The sequence below is a fragment of the Ornithorhynchus anatinus genome, chromosome 3 (genome assembly GCF_004115215.2).
Source record: "Ornithorhynchus anatinus isolate Pmale09 chromosome 3, mOrnAna1.pri.v4, whole genome shotgun sequence".
NCBI lineage: Eukaryota > Metazoa > Chordata > Mammalia > Monotremata > Ornithorhynchidae > Ornithorhynchus > Ornithorhynchus anatinus.
Window position 1 is genome coordinate 4254996 of NC_041730.1, and position 18367 is coordinate 4273362.

The window sequence follows — 18367 nt, forward strand, 5'->3', positions numbered from 1 at the left end:
TACTGTATACCAGCAAATCACATTGGACACAATCCTTGTCCCACATGGGGCTCACAGTCTTCATCCCCCTTTTCCAGATGAGGTCCCTGAGGGTCAGAGAAGGGAAGGGACTCACCCAAGGTCACCCAGCAGACGAGGGGCGGAGCCGGGATTAGAACCCAGGTCCCTCTGACTCCCAGGCCGGGGCTCTGTCCACCTGGCGGGGCCGAGAGCTCAGTCCGACCGATTGACCCTCACTCCCTCCCGCTCCAGTTCTTCTCTCCAACTGAAGTGACCGTCCCTTCACCAGTCCTTTGTTCGTTCGTTCGTTCGTTGGATCCTATTTATTGAGCGCTTACTAGAGCACTGTATTAACCCCTTGGGAAAGGACAATACGACAATAAACCGTGACTTTCCCCGTCCACAGTGAGTTCACGGCCTAGAGGCGGAGAGACAGGCATAAAAAGAAAGAAAATGACAGATGTGGACATAAATGTTGCGGGGTGGGGAGAGGAGGAGAGCAAAGGGAGCCAGTCGGAGCGACGCAGAAGGGAGCGGGAGATGAGGAAAGGGGGGAGCCTTAGTCCGGGAAGGCCTCCTGGAGGAGATGGGCCCTCGGTAAGGCTTTGAAGCAGGGGAGAGTGGTTGTCTTTCACCTCAGTTTCCTCATCTATAAAATGGGGATTCTCGTCCCTCTAGACTGGAAACTCGTTTTGGGCAGAGAACGCGTCTGTTTATTGTTGTACTGTCCTCTTCCAAGCGCTCAGCACAGCAAGCGCTCAATAAATACGATCGAATGAATGAATGGGTTGTGATCGATTCCACAGTCACCTCAGGTCCCCCAGGGTTCATTCATTCATTCAATAGTATTTACTGAGCGCTTACTATGTGCGGAGCACTGTACTAAGCGCTTGGAATGGACAATTCGGCAACAGAGAGAGACCGTCCCTGCCCATTGACGGGCTCTCAGTCTAATCGGGGCGGGGGGGGGGGGGGGGGGGGGGAGACGGACAGAAACAATAGCAAATGGAATCAAGGGGATGGACATCTCATTAACAAAATAAAGAGGGTAATAAAAATATATACAAATGAGCAGATGAGCAGAGTGCTGAGGGGAGGGGAAGGGAGAGGGGGAGGAGCGGAGGGAAAGGAGGGGAAAGGGGGCTTAGCTGAGGGGAGGTGAAGCGGGGGGCAGAGAGGGAGCAGAGGGAAAAGGGGAAGCTCCGTCTGGGAAGGCCTCTTGGAGGAGGTGAGCTCTCAGCAGGATGGCAACGGGGGTGACCGACAGCTGGCCCGTCGGCCCCTGCTCCTTCATTCATTCATTCATTCAAACAAACGTATTTATTGAGCACTTACTGCGTGCAAAGCACTGGACTAAGCGCTTGGAAAGTCCAATTCGGCAACAGATAGAGACCAACCCTACCCAACAACGGCCAAACTCACTCTCTTCCCCTCTTCCAAGCCCTGCTGAGAGCTCCCCTCCTCCGGGAGGCCTTCCCAGCCCGAGCCCTCCCTTTCCCTCCGCTCCTCCTCCCCTCCCCATTCCCCCTTCTCCCGCCCTCTGCTCTTCCCCCTCCCCCCCCCCCAACACTGTGCATATTTGTATCTATTTTTTATTACCCTATTTATTTTGTTAACGAGGAGCAGATATCTATGATTCCATTCATCTATTTTGACGGTATCGATGGCGTGCTCCTTGTTTTGTTTTCTAGACCGTGAGCCCGTCGTGGGGCAGGGATGGTCTCTATCTGGGGCCGAACTGTACCTTCCAAGCGCGTCGTACGGTGCTCTGCCCACAGTAAGTGCTCAATAAATACGATTTCATGAATGAAAACAAGGGGGAGGACAGCGCTCCCAGCCGAACGGTGCTCCCGGGGCAGGGCGCGTTCTTCTCCTGGAGCGGCCGGGTCATCCCCGGCTGGAAAGCCCAGCCCTTCCCTCCCCGACGGCCCCCTCTCTCCCCTCCCGGCCCGGCCAGCCGCTGGGCTAGCCGCCAGCCGCTAAAACCGCTGGCCAATTTTCTCTCCCGCGGTGACTCGCCGCACCCCGCCTTGAGGGTAGGGACAACGTTTGACTGGCTCCGTTATCCCGTCCCCTCCCAGGCGCTGGGCACAACGCTCGGCACTCAGTCCGCTGGAAGCTTTCGAGGGCCGGGTCACGTCTCCTAACCCCCAGCGTCGGGTACCGTGCCCCGCCCGGGCCTGGGAGTCAGAGGACCCGGGTTCTCATCCCGGCTCCGCCGCTTGTCAGCTCTGTGACCTTGGGCAAGCCGCTTCACCTCTCTGGGCCTCTGTTCCCTCATCTGGGAAATGGGGATTGAGACTGCGAGCCCCACGGGGGACACCTTGATAAACCTGTATCTACCCCGGCGCTTAGAACAGTGCCTGGCACGTAGTAAGCGCTTAACAAATACCATCATCATCATCATCGTTACTTATTATTTACTCCACTCCCTGCCCCGTCCCTGTTGGCCAACAAGGGACCTGAGTGGAGAGTGAAAGGCTCATCACACAGAAACTGCTCCTCGCCGCCGGCCGTAAAGCCCCCCACCCCCTCACCCCCTCCCACCTCACCTAGCCGCTCTCCTCCTCCGACCCGGCCCGCACGCTCGGCTCCTCTAATTCATTCAGTCACATTTATTGAGCGCCGACCTACTCACTGGGCCTCCATCTCGCCCGTCTCACCGCCAACCCCTGGCCCACATCCTGCCTCCGGCCCGGAAGGCCCTCCCTCCGCAAATCCCACAGACGATGACTCTCCTCGCCTTCAAAGCCTTACTGCGGGCCCGCCTCCTCCCAGAGGCCTTCCCTGACTGCGCCCCCCTTTCCTCTTCTCCCACTCCCTTCCGCCTCGCCCCGACTCGCTCCCTTTCTTCATCCCCCTGCCCAGCCCCGCACCGCTGATCTCCCTCTCTGTCACTTATTTATAATAATAATAATAATGTTGGTATTTGTTAAGCGGTTACTATGTGCCGAGCACTGTCCTAAGCGCTGGGGGAGATACAGGGGGATCAGTCTGTCCCACTTCATCCCCATTTTCAGATGAGGGAACTGAGGCACAGAGAAGTGAAGTGACTTGCCCACAATCACACGGCTGACAAGTCGCAGCGACGGGATTCGATTTATTTCTATTCATGTCTGTCTCCCCCTCTAGACTGTCAGCTCTTTGTGGGCAGGGGATGTGTCTGTTATATTGTTCTCTCGTGCTCTCCTAAACGCTCGGTACAGTGCTCTGCACACAGTAAGCGCTCCATAAATACCACTGACTGACTGATGCCCGCCAACGGGGAGCCCGCTGCCGCCTCCCATCCCCTCAACCATGTGACCAGTTCAGCCGGCCAGTGCTACCTATTGAGCGCTTCCACCGTGCAGAGCCCGTACTGAGCGCTTGAGAGAGGATCGGCTCCGTATGGGGGTCGGCTAATTCGGTTGTACTGTACTGTTTTGTACAGATAGCATCATTAGCGGTACTCAGTTGGGCAGTGGATAGCATTTATTGAGCGCTTACTGCGTGCAGAGCACTGTACTAAGTGCTTGGGAGAGGACAGTAGAGCAATAAACAGACACATTCCCTGCCCATAACGAGCTGACGGTCTAGAGAGGGCGAAAGACGTGAACAGAAATAAATTATAATGTAAGAAATAAATGATAACATAATTAAGCCCCGAGAAGCAGTGTGGCTTAGTGGAAAGAGCATGGGCTTTGGAGTCAGAGGTCATGAGTTCGAATCCCAGCTCTGCCACTTGTCAGCTGTGTGACTGTGGGCAAGTCACTTAACTTCTCTGGGCCTCAGTTACCTCATCTGTAAAATGGGGATTAAGATTGTGAGCCCCATGTGGGACAACCTGATTCCCCCGTGTCTCCCCCAGCGCTTAGAACAGTGCTCTGCACATAGTAAGCGCTTAACAAATACCAACATTATTATTAGTGGCTAGAGCCCGGGCCCGGGAGCCAGAAGGACCTGAGATCTATCCCAGTTCCACCATATAATAAAAATAATTATTATGGTATTCATTAAGAGTTTACTATGTGCCAGGCACTGGGCTGAGCGCTGGGGTAGATACAAGATCGTCCGGTTGGACTCGGTCCCCGTCCCATAATAATAATAACATCAAACTATTATTTATTACGATATTATAAATGATTATGTATATATTAAACTAGGATCATTTTAAATAAGAACGATGACTTTTATTATCGCAGGTCCTCTTCCGCATCCCCCTCCCGCCCCGCCGGTGCTCCCTACCTGGCGGACCCGCATCGGCTCCGGAGTCGGGGTCCCCTGGGGTCTAGCGGGCGGGGGGAGACATCGGGGGGTGGCCCGGCCTGGCGGCCCGGACGCGGCCCGTGGCCCGGGGGGGTGGCTACCGCCGGGGGCCGGGCCGTGGGGGTCCTCGGGGAGGAAGACGGCCCGGCGGCGACTCTCCGGGCGGGAAGGCTCCGCTCTGCGTCCCCTTCTCGGCTCCCGCTCGCTGGAAACGAACATCAGGACGAGAGGTGAGTTCGACTCCATCGACCGAATTGGACTTTCCAAGCAATGCTCTGCACACAGCCGGTGCTCAATAAGTACGATCGAATGAATCCATCGATCCACCGATCCGGCAGTGATGCTTATTGGGCGCTCGTTGGGTGCAGAGCACTGGACTGAGCGCTTGGGAGACGACCGTGTAATAATAAATACTAATAATGATGGCATTTGTTAAGCGCTTCCTATGTGCAAAGCGCTGTTCTAAGCGCTGGGGGGATTCAAGGTTGTCCCACGTGGGGCTCACAGTCTTCATCCATGAGGTCACCGAGGCACAGAGAAGTTAAGTCACACGGCTGACTAGCAGCAGAGCCGGGATTAGAACCCACGACCTCTGACGCCCAAGCCCGGGCTCTTTCCACTGAGCCACGCCGCTTCTTTACGACAATAAACGGACACATTCCCTGCCCACAACGAGCGGACCGTCTGGGGGACCAACCCGATTATCTTGCATCTAGCCCAGTGCTCGGCGCATAGTAAGCGCTTAACCAATACTATAAACATAAATGAAAGGAAAATTCTTCTTGGAGGAGATATTCCACCCCCACCCGCCGCCCCAACCCCGCTTCCATTCTTTCCCTCTCCCCATCCCCCAACTCCGACTGGTCTCCTCTCTATGGGGGAGACCGGCCCCCATATCTTCCCCGCCTTTTTCCCCTCACGAGTACACTGATGATGTTGCTATTTCTTAAGCGCTCACTATGTGCCGAGCGCTGTTCTAAGCGCTGGGGGAGATACAAGGGAATCAGGTTGTCCCACGTGGGGCTCACAGTCTTCATCCCCATTTTACAGTTGAGGCAACTGAGGCACCGAGAAGTTAAGTGACTTGCCCAAAGTCGCCCAGTTGACAGGTGGCAGAGCCGGGATTCGAACCCGTGACCTCTGACTCCTAAGCCCGTGCTCTTTCCACTGCGCCACGCTGCTTCTCTAAGCGCCGAGCGCCGGGGTAGAGAGAAAGTAATCAGGTTGGACGCGGTCCCTGTCTCACATGAGCCTCGCAGTCTTAAACCCCGTTTTCCAGATGAGGTCACTGAGGCCCAGAGAAGTAAAGTGACCCGTCCAAGGTCACCCAGCAGACCAGCGGCGGAGCTGGGATTAGAACCCAGGTCCTTCTGACTCCCAGGCGGGGGATCTCTCCTCTCGGCCATGGGTGGGCACCCAGGCTGGATCGGTAGAACCAGTGAGTTGAGGACAAGCAACGTGGCCCCTCTAGACGGTCAGCACGCTGCAGGGAGGGGACGTGCCTGCCAACTCTGTTACACTCAACTCTCCCAAGCGCTTAGCACAGTGCTCTGCACACAGTGAACCTGCATACGATCCACTGATCGATGAATGGGCCCGGGAGTCCGTAGGATGTGGGTTCTAATCCCGGCTCCGCCGCTTGTTCATTCATTCAGTCGTATGTATCCGCTGGGTGACCTGGGGCAAGTCACTTCACTTCTCCGGGCCCCAGTTCCCTCATCTGTAAAATAGGGATTGAGATTGTGAGCCCCACGTGGGGGCAGGGACTCCGTCCAGCCTGATTAGCTTGTATCAACCCCAGTGCTTAGTACAGTGCCTGGCACATAGTAAGTGCTTAATAATAATAATAACGTTGGCATTTGTTAAGCGCTTACTACGTGCCGAGCACCGTTCTAAGCGCTGGGGGAGATACGGGGTCATCGAGTTGTCCCACGTGGGGCTCACGGTCTTCATCCCCATTTTACAGATGAGGCGACTGAGGCACCGAGAAGTGAAGTGACTTGCCCGAAGTCACACAGCTGACAGGCGGCAGAGCCGGGATTAGAACCCATGACCTCTGACTCCTAAACCCGTGCTCTTTCCACTGAGCCACGCTGCCTCTGATTCTCTGCTTAGCAGATGGAAGTAGGGTGGCCTAGTGGAAAGAGGCCAGGCCTGGGAGTCAGAAGGGCCTGGATTCTAATCCCGCTCTGCCTTTGTCTGCTGTGTGACCTTGGGCAAGTTACTTCCCTTCTCTGGGTCTCAGTTCCCTCATCCGTAAAACAGGGATCAAGACTGTGAGCCCTAAGAATAACAATATTAATAATAATAATTATGGTATTTGTTAAGCGCTTACTCTGCGCCAGACACTGTATTATGTGCTGGGGTGGATACAAGCAGATCAGGTTGGACCCAGTCCCTGTCCACTATAGGGCTCACAATCTTCATCCCCATTTTACAGATGAGGGAACTGAGGCCCAGAGAAGTGAAATGACTTGCTCAAGGTCACACAGCAGACGAGTGGAAGAGCCGGGATTAGAACCCATAACCCCTGACTCCCAGGCCTGGGCTCTATCCATTACTCCATACTGCTTCTGTTATGTGGGACGGGGACTGCGTCGCCCCCGATTTAGCTCGGATCTACCCCAGTGCTTAGAAGAGAGTAAGCGCTTCACAAATACCGCATCATTATTACTAGTATTATTAAACACCATTAAAAAACCCAAGACAGATGTGGTATAATCATAACGATATTTGTTACGCACTTACTATGTGCCAAGCACCGTTCTAAGCGCTAGGGTAGATACAAGGTCATCAGGTTCCAGGTGGGGCCCCCAGTCTTCATCTCCATTTTACAGCCGAGGGAACCGAGGCCCAGAGAAGGGAAGCGACTTGCCCAAAGTCACCCAGCAGCCAGGTGGCGGAGGCGGGATTAGAACCCACGTCCTCCGACTCCCAGTGGCCCTTCGCCGGATCTTTCCAGGTGCCCGGCCTTCTCCTCCCTCCCTCGGCCGCTGAAAGTGTGGTCGTGCGTGTGTCTGGGGGGGGGGGGGGGGGGCCTCTGTGGCGGCCTTGTGAGTCAGTGGGTGACAACGCAGACGTCGGCGAGCCGAGCACCGGGGCGGGAAGGTCCGGGGGCAACTGAACTCGGAAAACCATCGAGTCACCGTCGAGCCGGAAAGGACGTGGGGATGGAGGCTTTTCAGTTCCAAAAAAAAAACACGAACGGAAGTCCCGTCCGTCTTCCCAGGGAATTCCCAGGACTGCAGGACGGAGGGTCGGGACTTAGGAATGACGATAATAGTCGGATTTCTTAAGTGCTGACTCTAGTCGATCGACTATACTTTCCAAGCGCTTGGCACAGTGCTCTGCGCACAGTAAGTGCTCGATAAACGCGACCGAACGAATGAAGGATCGATGGAATAGAAGTAGCGGGGCCTAGCGAGTAGAGCCTGGGAGTCAGAAGGACCTGGGTTCTAATTCCGGATCCGCCACTTGTCTGCCGTGGGACCTCGGGCAAGTCACTTCACTTCTCCGGGCCTCAGTTCCCTCGTCTGGAAAATGGGGTTTGAGACCGTGAGCCCCACGGGGGACAGGGACTGTGTCCAATCTGATTAGCGTTTACCTACCCCAGCCCTTAGTACAGTGCTTGGCACCTAGTAAGCGCTTAACAAATACTAGAAAAAAAACCAGTGATCTTTATCGAGCGCTTACCGTGTGCAGAGCACTGGACTGAGCACTTGAGAGAGGACAATACAACGGCATCGATATCCCAGCTCTGCCCCTTGTCTGCTGTGTGACCTTGGACGCGTCGCTTCACTTCTCCGGGCCTCAGTGCCCTCCTTTTTCGAATGGGGATTGAGGCTGTGAGTCCCACGAGGGACAGGGACCGTGTCCAACCCCAGTGCTTAGTACAGTGCCTGGCACATAGTTAAGGGCTTAACAAATACTAGAATTATTATCATTATTATTAGACACGTTCCCTGCCCCCCAACTAGCTCTGTGCCAAGCACCGTTCTAAGCGCTGGAGTAGCCACCAAGGAATCAGGTCAGACACAATGGCTGTCCCAGAAGAGACACGCTCTAAGGCGGGGGAAGGACAGACTTTTCATCCTCATTTTACAGAAGAGGAAACTGAGGAAGTGAAATGACTGGCCCAAAGTCACACAGCGGGCGTGTGGCAGAGCCGACATTAGAACCCAGGTCCTCTGACTCCCAGCCCCGGCCTCTTTCTACTAGGCTGCCCCGCTTCTCAAGGAAGCAGCCCTCTGAGGGGAGGCGGAAGAGGAGGAGATGTCTGCCTGATCCCCATCGTAACAATAATCTTAATTATGGTATTCGTTAAGCACTCATCAGTCGTCAAGCACTGCGCTGAACTCTGGTGCAGATACCCATTCAACTCACATCACTAAAACCTGTCCGCCCTTTCCTCTCCACGCAAACGGCTCCCACGTTCGTCCAAGCGCTCATCCTCTCCCGCCTTGATGACTGTATAATAATAATAATAATGTTGGTATTGGTTAAGCGCTATGTGCCGAGCACCGTTCTAAGCGCTGGGGTAGACCCAGGGGAATCGGGTCGTCCCACGTGGGGCTCGCAGTCTTCATCCCCATTTGACAGATGAGGTCACTGAGGCACCGAGAAGTTAAGTGACGGTATCCTGGCTGACCTCCGCCTCCCGTCTCTCCCCGCTCCGGTGCAGGCCTCCCTCTACAAAAACGATCCCTCCCCTCCTCGAAAACGTCCAGCGGTTGCCCATCCACCTCGGCACCACGCAGAAAGTCGTCACCGTCCGTCGGCTTTAAAGCCGTCCATCCCCTCTGCCCCTCCTACCTCGCCTCCCTTCGCTCCTCCGATGCCGACCTTCTCCCCGTCCCTCCATCTCGCCACTGACCTCTCGCCCCCGTCCTGGAACGCCCTCCCTCTTCATATCCAACAGACGGTGGTGATTCTCTCCCCCTTCGAAACCTTAGTGAAAGCCCACCTCCTCCCAGAGGCCCTCCCTGCCTCAACCCCACTTTTCCTCATCTCCCGCTCCCTTCCGCGTCGCCCCGACTCGCTCCCTTCATCCCTCCCCCTTCCCAACCCCACGCCACTAACGCCCGGATCTGTCATTCGATTTATTTCTGTTCGCGTCTGCCTCCCCCTCTAGACTGTCGGCCCGTTGTGGGCAGGGAACGTGTCTGCTTATTGTTCTCCTGTCCTCTCCCAAGCGCTTAGCACGGCGCTCGGCACACAGGAAGCGCTCAATAAATTCGAATGAATGACTGAATGCAAGCAGCGTGCCTCAGTGGAAAGAGCACGGGCTTGGGAGTCAGAGGTCATGGGTTCGAATCCCGGCTCGGCCACTCGGCAGCCGTGTGACCGTGGGCGAGTCACTTCACTTCTCTGGGCCTCAGTGACCTCATCTGGAAAATGGGGATGAAGACTGTGAGCCCCACGTGGGACGACCTGATTCCCCTGCGTCTACCCCAGCGCTTAGAACGGTGCTCTGCACATAGTGAGCGCTTAACAAATACCAACATTATTATTATTAGACTTTGGAGAGGACAACAGAGTGAGCAGACGAGATCCCTGCTCTCAAGACGCTTTCAGTCTATGCCGAGCGCTTGGGAGAGGACGGCGGAGTTAGAAGCCACGTCCTTTCTCCACTAGGCTTCCCATTAAGCACTCACCTTGTGCCAAACACCGTGCTACAGTCCGCGCCCCAGCCCCACGGTACTTTCCAAGCGCTTAGCACGGTGCTCCGCACACAGTAAGCGCTCAATAAATACGACTGAATGAATGTTTATGCAGATAGTCCTATATGCTACTCTTTCCTCCATTCATTCTTTCACTCCAGTCATATTTATTGATGATGTTGGTATCTGTTAAGCGCTTCCTCTGTGCAGAGCGCCGTTCTAAGCGCTGGGGGAGATACAGGGTCATCGGGTGGTCCCACGTGAGGCTCCCGGTCTTCACCCCCATTTTCCAGATGAGGGAACTGGGGCCCAGAGAAGTGAAGTGACTTGCCCAACAGTCACCCGGCTGACAGGGGGCAGAGCCGGCATTCGAACCCGTGACCTCTGCCTCCCAAGCCTGGGCTCTTCCCACTGAGCCACGTTATTGAGCGCTTACTGCGTGCAGAGCACTGGACTAAGCGCTGGGGAGAGGACAGCACAACAGTAAACGGACACATTCCCCGCCCACAACGAGCCGACAGTCTAGAGGCGGAGGCAGACGGGAAAAGAAAGAAAGAAATGACAGAGAGGGACATAAATGCTGTGGGATTGGGAGGGGGAGAATGAAGAATAATAATAATGGTGGTATTTGTTAAGCGCTTACTATGTGCAGAGCACTGTTCTAAGCACTGGGGTAGATAGAAGGTAATCAGGTTGTCCCACGTGGGGCTCACAGTCTTCATCCCCATTTTCCAGAGGAGGGAACTGAGGAGCGGAGAAGTGAAGTGACTTGCCCGAAGTCACACAGCTGATACGTGGCGGAGCCGGGATTAGAACCCACGACCTCTGACTCTCAAGCCCGGGCTCTTTCCACTGAGCCGCCCTGCTTCTCCGCGGGGGCAATGAAGAATGAAGGGAGCAACCCAGGGCGAGGCAGAGGGGAGTGGGAGAAGAGGAAAGGAGGGCTCTCATCCTCGGCGGCCAGGGAGAGGGGGTGTCGTGTCCCCATTTCACAGGGGAGGAAACTGAGGTCCGGAGAATAATAATGTTGGTATTTGTTATGTAAATTATTATTATTATTATTAAGTAATGCTGCTTCTGACCCACGGTCACCCAGGAGGCTGGAGGCAGAGCTGGAACTAGTGGTTTCCTAATTTCCTCCGTTTCCTAATGGCTTCCTAAGAATAATAATGATGACAACGATAATGCTCATTGTTACAGAGAAGCAGCGTGGCTCAGTGGAAAGAGGCCGGGCCTGGGAGTCAGAGGTCATGGGTTCGAATCCCGGCTCTCACACTTGTCAGCCCTGTGACCGTGGGCGAGTCACTTCACTTCTCTGGGCCTCGGTGACCTCATCTGGAAAATGGGGATGAAGACTGGGCGCCTCACATGGGACACCCTGATGACCCTGGATCTACCCCAGCGCTTAGCACAGTGCTCTGCACATACTAAGCGTTTAACCAATACCAACATTACTTAGCACATGCGAAGCACTTTACTAAGCCCAAGGAGAGATACAAGATCATCGTGAGATGCAGCATGGCCTAGTGGGTAGCGCCCGGGCCTAGGAGTCAGGAGGCCCTGGGTTCTAATCCCGGTTCTGCCACTCGTCTGCTGTGTGACCTTGGGCAAGTCACTTCTCTGGGCCTCAGTTCCCTCATCTGGAGAATGGAGATGAAGAGCGTCAGCCCCACGTGGGCCTGGGGCTGGGTCCAACCTGATTAGCCTGTACCTACCCTAGCACTTAGTACAGTGCCTGGCTCCCGGTAAGTGCTTAACAAAAGCCCTAAAAAGTCATTAGCGCCCTGTGCCTCGGTTATCTCATCTAGAACAACGTCTGGCGCATCATAAGCACTTAACAAACACCATAAAAAGTCACAAAAGATCCTGGGCCTCAGTGCCCTCCTCTGTAAAATGGGGATGAAGACCGTGAGCCCCACGTGGGCCCAACCCGATTAGCCGGTATCTACCCCAGCGCTTAGTTCGGTGTCCGCCGCCCAGTAAGTGGAAGCAGCATGACCTCGTGGCAAGACCACGGGCTTGGGAGTCAGAGGATGTGGGTTCTAATCCCGCCTCCGCCACTTGTCTGCTGGCAAGCCACTTAACTTGTCTCCGCCTCAGTTCCCTCATCTGGAAAAATGGGGATGAAGACCGTGAGCCCCAGGTGGGACAACTTGATTGCCTTGTACCTACCCCAGTGCTTAAAACAGTGCTTGGCACCTAGTAAGCGCTTAACAAGTACCATCATTATTATTATTATTCTTCTCTGGGCCTCAGTGACCTCATCTGTAAAATGGGGATGGAGACTGAGCCCCACATGGGACAACCTGATTACCTTCTATCTACCTCAACGCTTAGAACAGTGCTTGGCACACAGTAAGCGCTTAACCAATACCCTAATAATTACGATTATTATTCTCTGGGCCTCAGTGACTTCATCCGTAAAATGGGGATGAAGATCGTGAGCCCCATGCGGGACAGGCACTGTGTCCAACCTGATTACCTTCTATCTACCTCAACGCTTAGAACAGTGCTTGGCGCATAGTAAGCGCTTAAATACGGTAATTTCTTTTGATTTTAACAAATGCCACACCCACGAAAAATACAATCGATCGGCCGACACAGGATAAGCGCCGAAGAAATCCCACAGTTATTCTTACTAATCAAGGTCAGTGTGCAAAGGAGAATGACGCAGAGCCAGCGGGGGTCTGGCCGAGGAGGGCGGGGGGCAGTTCCTGTGGTGATGCTGAGGCGCCGGAAGGCCCCCTCCCCATTCATGCATTCAATCGTATTTACTGAGCGCTTACTGGGCGCAAAGCGCTGTACTAGGCGCTTGAGAGAAGACACTATAACAAACAGATTCCTGCCCACAACGAGCGCTTGAAGCCTCGACCCCGGGGGGGAGGGATAAGGGGGATGGGGGCTCGCCGGCCGATGCCGGGGTCCCCCGGGTCGGACGGTCCAGAGGTTTGGCTTCCGGCCCCGCTGACGGGATCGGGGGGATGGAGAGAGGGCTTCCGAACTGGTGCCGACCTTCCCGCCGTGCCGCCGCCTCCGCCCGCCCGGGCGGAGGCTCCCGCTCCGAGCCGGGCCCGGGCCCGAGGTTGGGGGGCGGGGGGCCGGCGGCCGTTTCCTCTCCTTCCGTCCCTCTCCCCGTCCCCCCGCCGGGACCCCCTGCTCTCCCGGCTGCCGGGGCCTCGGGGTGGTGGGAAACTGACTGTCGCAGGAGGCCATCCTGGAGCCTCCCTCGCTGGGCCTCAAGTCGCCCATCTCAACGCCAACCCCTGACCCGCGTCCCGCCTCCGGCCCGGAACGCCCTCCTTCCTCAGATCCCACAGACAATTCCTCTCCCCCGTTTCAAAGCCTTATTGCAGGCCCATCTCCTCCAAGAGGCCTTCCCTGACTAAGCCTCCGTTTCCTCACCTCCCGCTCCCTTTATCCTTCCTATGTCCACATCTGTCTTTTTATTTATCTGTATCGCTGTCTGTCTTCCCCCGCCTCTAGACTGTGAGCCCTTGTGGCCAGGGGCCGGCGCCGTTTATTGTTGCGTTGTTCTTTCCCAAGCGCCTAGCAGGGTGTTGTGCACCATTAAGCGCTCAATACATGGGACTGAATGAATGAATGAATGAATGGGGAATGGACCGGCTCCTCGGGCCGGGCGGGCTTCCCGGCTGACACGACCTGGCGATGTGGGGAGGGGCGGCCGGGAGGCGGGAGGGGTTGGGGGGCAGAGGTAGGGGCTTGGCCTTCTTTATCAGCGTGGCTCAGTGGAAAGAGCCCGGGCTTGGGAGTCAGAGGTCGTGGGTTCGAATCCCGGCTCTGCCCCTTGGCCGCTGTGGGACTGTGGGCGAGTCACTTCACTTCTCCGGGCCTCAGTTACCTCAGCTGTAAAGTGGGGACGGAGGCTGTGAGCCTCACGTGGGACGACCCGATGCCCCTGTATCTCCCCCAGCGCTTAGAACGGTGCTCTGCACATAGTAAGCGCTTAACAAATACCAACAATATTATTATTATCATCAGCTTCCTGGGCTCAGCCTTCCACCACCTGTGGACACTCATGACCTCCCCCTCCCCAAGCCCCCATTTTGCCCATCTGAAGGGATGATGGGAAAGTGCTCCGGGAGAAAGCAAATTCCTCTACAAATAATAGTACAAATAATAGTAAACATTTTTTTCAATGGTAATAATACTAATGACGGTATTTGTTAGGCGCTTACTAGGTGCCGAGCACCGTTCTAAGCGCTGGGGGAGATACAGGGTCATCAGGTTGTCCCCCGTGGGGCTCCCGGTCTTCATCCCCGTTTTCCAGATGAGGGAACTGAGGCCCAGAGAAGTCAAGTGACTTGCCCAAAGTCACACAGCTGACAAGAGGCGGAGCCAGGATTAGAACCCACGACCTCTGACTCCCAATTCCGGGCTCTTTCCACTGAGCTCCGCTGCTCCTCTCGTATCAGACCCATCGCTTAGCAGATGACGACACTTCAAAAAAAACACTGCAATCTGAGCTCCGGCTTCTCCTTATTATTATCGTTTTTATTACAATAATTATGGTACTTGGTAAGTGCCTCTTATGTGCCAAGCACCGTCCTAAGCATCTGGGTAGAGAGGAGCTGATTACGCTGGACCGGGTCCCCGTCCCGCGGGGGGCTCGCCGGCTCGACCCCCACTTTCCAGATGAGGTCGATGAGGCCCAGAGGAGTAAAGTGGCTTGCCCACGGCCGAGTTGGGATTAGAACCCAGGACCTCCGGACCCCCGGGGCCCGGGCTCCAGCCACTAGGCCCTGCACGCTCACACCCGTCAGCTTCGCGGAGGCCGCGGGCCCCAAGTGACGGCGAAGGCCACTTGGCCCCGACCTGTGACCGGCCCCGTCGACCCCCGGCCAGGGCGACTGCCGGGGGGAAGGGACTGACCCTGCGCCCCCAACTGCCCCCGGACTGCGCCCGTCCCGATGCCCGGCGCCCTCCGGCCGGTCCCCGGCGCGGGCGGCGAGGGGAGGTGGGCCGGCACCGCCCGCTGCCGCCGTCTCCCCCTGGCCCCGGGCCGGAGTGGCGGGGAGGGGGGCGAGCCATGAAAGCCCGTCTGTGTGCCGGGAGCCCGGGCGGCCGCCGGGGCCTCTCCGGCTCGTGGCCCGGCCGGCGGAGCGGCGGGGAGGGCGACGGGACCCCGGGGCCCCCCGCGCGGGCCCGGCGGTCGGTGCCAGCCGTCGCCCCCCCCCCCACCGGGTGCCCAGCGCCGGACCGAGCGCCGGGGAGAGGAGGCCACGGCCGGCGTGCGGTCACCACGCCGGCTGACCGTCTACGAAGGGAGGAGCTGACAGCCCGCACGAGGAGCTTACGGTCCAGGGAGGAGCGTGGCTCAGCGGCAAGAGCCCGGGCTCGGGAGTCAGAGGTCGTGGGTTCTAATCCCGGCTCCGCCACTCGTCAGCTGTGTGACTTTGGGCACTTCTCGGTGCCTCAGTTCCCTCATCTGGAAAATGGGGACTAAGACCGTGAGCCCCACGGGGGCCGGGACCCGGTTATCTTGTTTCTACCCCAACGCTTAGCCCGGGGTAAGTGCTTCACAGAGAAGGAGCGTGGCCTAGTGGAAAGAGCCCGGGCTTGGGAGTCAGAGGTCACGGGTTCTAATCCCAGCTGCGCCGCTTTCCAGCTGTGTGATTTTGGGCAAGTCACTTCACTTCTCTGCGCCTCAGTTCCCTCATCTGTAAAGTGGGGATTAAAGCTGTGAGCCCCACGTGGGACAACCTGATCACCTCGCATCCCCCCCAGCGCTTAGAACAGTGCTTTGAACATAGTAAGCGCTTAACAAACACCACCATTATTATTATTTTACAGCTGGGGAAACTATGGTCCAGAGAAGTGAAGTGAGTTGCCTGAAGTCGCACAGCAGGCACGTGGCGGGGCCGGGATTAGAACCCAGGTCCTCCTGACTCCCAGGCCCGGGCTCTCTCCGCTAGGCCACGCTGCTTCTCACTTGCCACCCTGGCCTGTTGTGTGACCTTGGGCAAGTCACTTCACTTCTCTGTGCCTCAGTTCCCTCCTCTGTAAAATGGGCGTAATAATAATACTTATGGCGCTTATTAAGTGCTCAGTATGTGCCAGGCACCGTTCTAAGCGCTGGGGTAGAGAGAAGGCAATCGGATTGGGCGCGGTCCTTATCCCGCACAGGGCTCACAGCCTCAATCCCCATTTTCCAGGTGAGGCCACTGAGGCCCAGAGAAGTGAAGTGACTTGTCACACAGCAGACAAGCGGTGGGGTGGGGATTAGAACCCAGGACCTCCAGACTCCCGGGCCCTACCCACTAGGCCATGCTGCTGCCTAAGCGCCCTGCACATGCTCTGCACATAGTGCTCAACAAATACTATTGAACGAATGAATAACAGCTGAGATAGCAGCAGCGATAACGATGATAATAATAAGGATGCCATTTGTCAAACGCTTACTATGTGCCAGGCACCGTTCTAAGCGCTGGAGGGGATAGGAGGTCATCAGGCTGTCCCACGTGGGGCTCCCCGGCTTCATCCCCATATTCCAGGCGAGGTCACCGAGGCCCCGGGAAGCGAGGGGCCTCGCCCACGGTCACCCGGCTGCCAGGCGGCGGGGCCGGGACCGGAACCCACGACCTCGGACTGCCCAGCCCGGCCCCTCGGTGGTCCCGGCGGCCACCCTGGCATCGGCGACAGAAACAGGAGAAGTAGGTTGGGCAGCGGTAGTCCCGGCAGCAGGAGTCCCAGCAGGGGCATCAGCAGGACCGGCCGCAGCCGGTCACGGGCCCGGCAGGGGTGGGCCCAGCGGCGACAGTCCCGGCAGCAATAGACCGGCAGAAGCAGGAATGATCCCAGCAGCAATAGTCCCAGCAGCAGCAGCAGCAGCAGCAATAGTCCCAGCAACAACAGTCCCGGCAGCAACAGACCAGCGGCACAGTAATAGTCCCGGCAGCGGCAACGGCCCGGCAGCAGCAACAGTCCCAGCAACGATAATCCCAGCGGCAACAGACCAGCCGCAGTAATACCCGGAGCGGTAATAGTCCCAGCAGCAGTAATTATAGTCCCAGCGGCAACAGACCAGCAGCAGCAGCAGTAATAGTCCCAGCCGCAATGGTCCCGGCGGCAGAAATACCAGCAGCAACAGTCCCAGCAGCAGCAATAATAATCCCAGCAGCAAGAGACCAGTAGCAGCAGCCGTAATAGCCCCAGCATGCATGCGTTCATTCACTCATTCGTATTTATCGAGCGCTTACTGTGTGCAGAGCACCGGACTAAGCGCTTGGAATGGCCAATTCGGCAACAGATTGAGCCCGTCCCCTGCCCAACGACGGGCTCTCGGTCTAAATGGGGAAAGGGGAGGGGGGAGGGAGGAGGGGAGGAGTAATAATCACTCATTCATCGCATTTAATGAACACTTGCCGTGTGCAGAGCACTGTGCCGAGCGCCTGGGAGAGGACAATACAATAAACAGACGCACTCCCTGCCCTCCACGAGCTTCGATAACAACTGTCGTTTTTGTTCGACGCTTACCAGGCACCGTGCACCGTTCTAGGCCCCGCGGTTGGCCACCAGCATCCATCCATTCATTCTTTCGATCGTATTTATCGAGCGCTTACTGTGTGCGGGGCACTGGGCTAAGCGCTTGGAATGGACAATTCGGCAACAGATAGAGACCGTCCCTGCCCGACGACGGGCTCCCGGTCACGGATCAGCAGCGGTAGCCCCGGCGGCGGCAGTCCCGGCGGCAACAGTCCCGGCAGCAGCAACAGACCAGCGGCAATAGACCAGTAGCAGCAGCAGCAGTTATAGTCCCAGCAGCTGAAGTCCCCGCAGCAACAGCAGCAATAATAGTCCCAGGCGTTATAGTCCCAGCAGCAACAGCAACAGTCCCAGCAGCAATAGTCCCAGCGGCATCAGCGGCAATAGTATTGAGGGCGGAGTTGACGCCATCGATGCCCGACCACGGGTTCTGTCTTCCTGTCCGTCTCCCCCTTCTAGGCCACGAGCCCGTCGTTGGGCAGAGGCGGTCTCTATCCGTTGCCCCGCTGGACTTTCCGAGCGCTTAGAACAGTGCTCCGCACCCAGCGGCGCTCCATAAATCCCACCGAATGACGGACCCGCAGCAGCGGCAATAGTCCCGGCAGCGGTAGTCCCAGCAGCGGCGGCCCTACAGCGTAAACTCCTCCGGCTGCGGCGCGGAGGCCCCGGTGCCTAGTTCCCGCCCGTGCGCTCTCTCCCCGCCCTCCGTCCGGTGCTCTGCCCACGGTAAGCGCTCAAGACGCATTTACCCCGGCGCTTAGAACAGTGCTCTGCACATAGTAAGCGCTTAACAAATACTACTATCATTATTATCACGACTACTAGAGAAGCAGCGTGGCTCGGTGGCAAGAGGCCGGGCTTGGGTGCCAGAGGTCGGGGGTTCTGATCCCGCCTCGGCCGCTTGGCAGCTGGGTGACTTTGGACCAGTCGCTTCACGGCTCTGGGCCTCGGTTCCCTCA

General features: G+C 56.9%; 1 protein-coding gene across 1 annotated transcript in view; it reads right to left on the reverse strand.

Annotated features, from left to right (window-relative positions):
- LOC100078210 (USP6 N-terminal-like protein) overlaps positions 1-18367 on the reverse strand; it is a 55702-nt gene that overhangs the window by 21949 nt on the left and 15386 nt on the right. The window contains exon 2 of the mRNA XM_029061588.2: positions 4225-4450. The gene's annotated coding sequence lies outside the window, so the exon portion shown is untranslated. The remainder of the gene's footprint in view (positions 1-4224; positions 4451-18367) is intronic.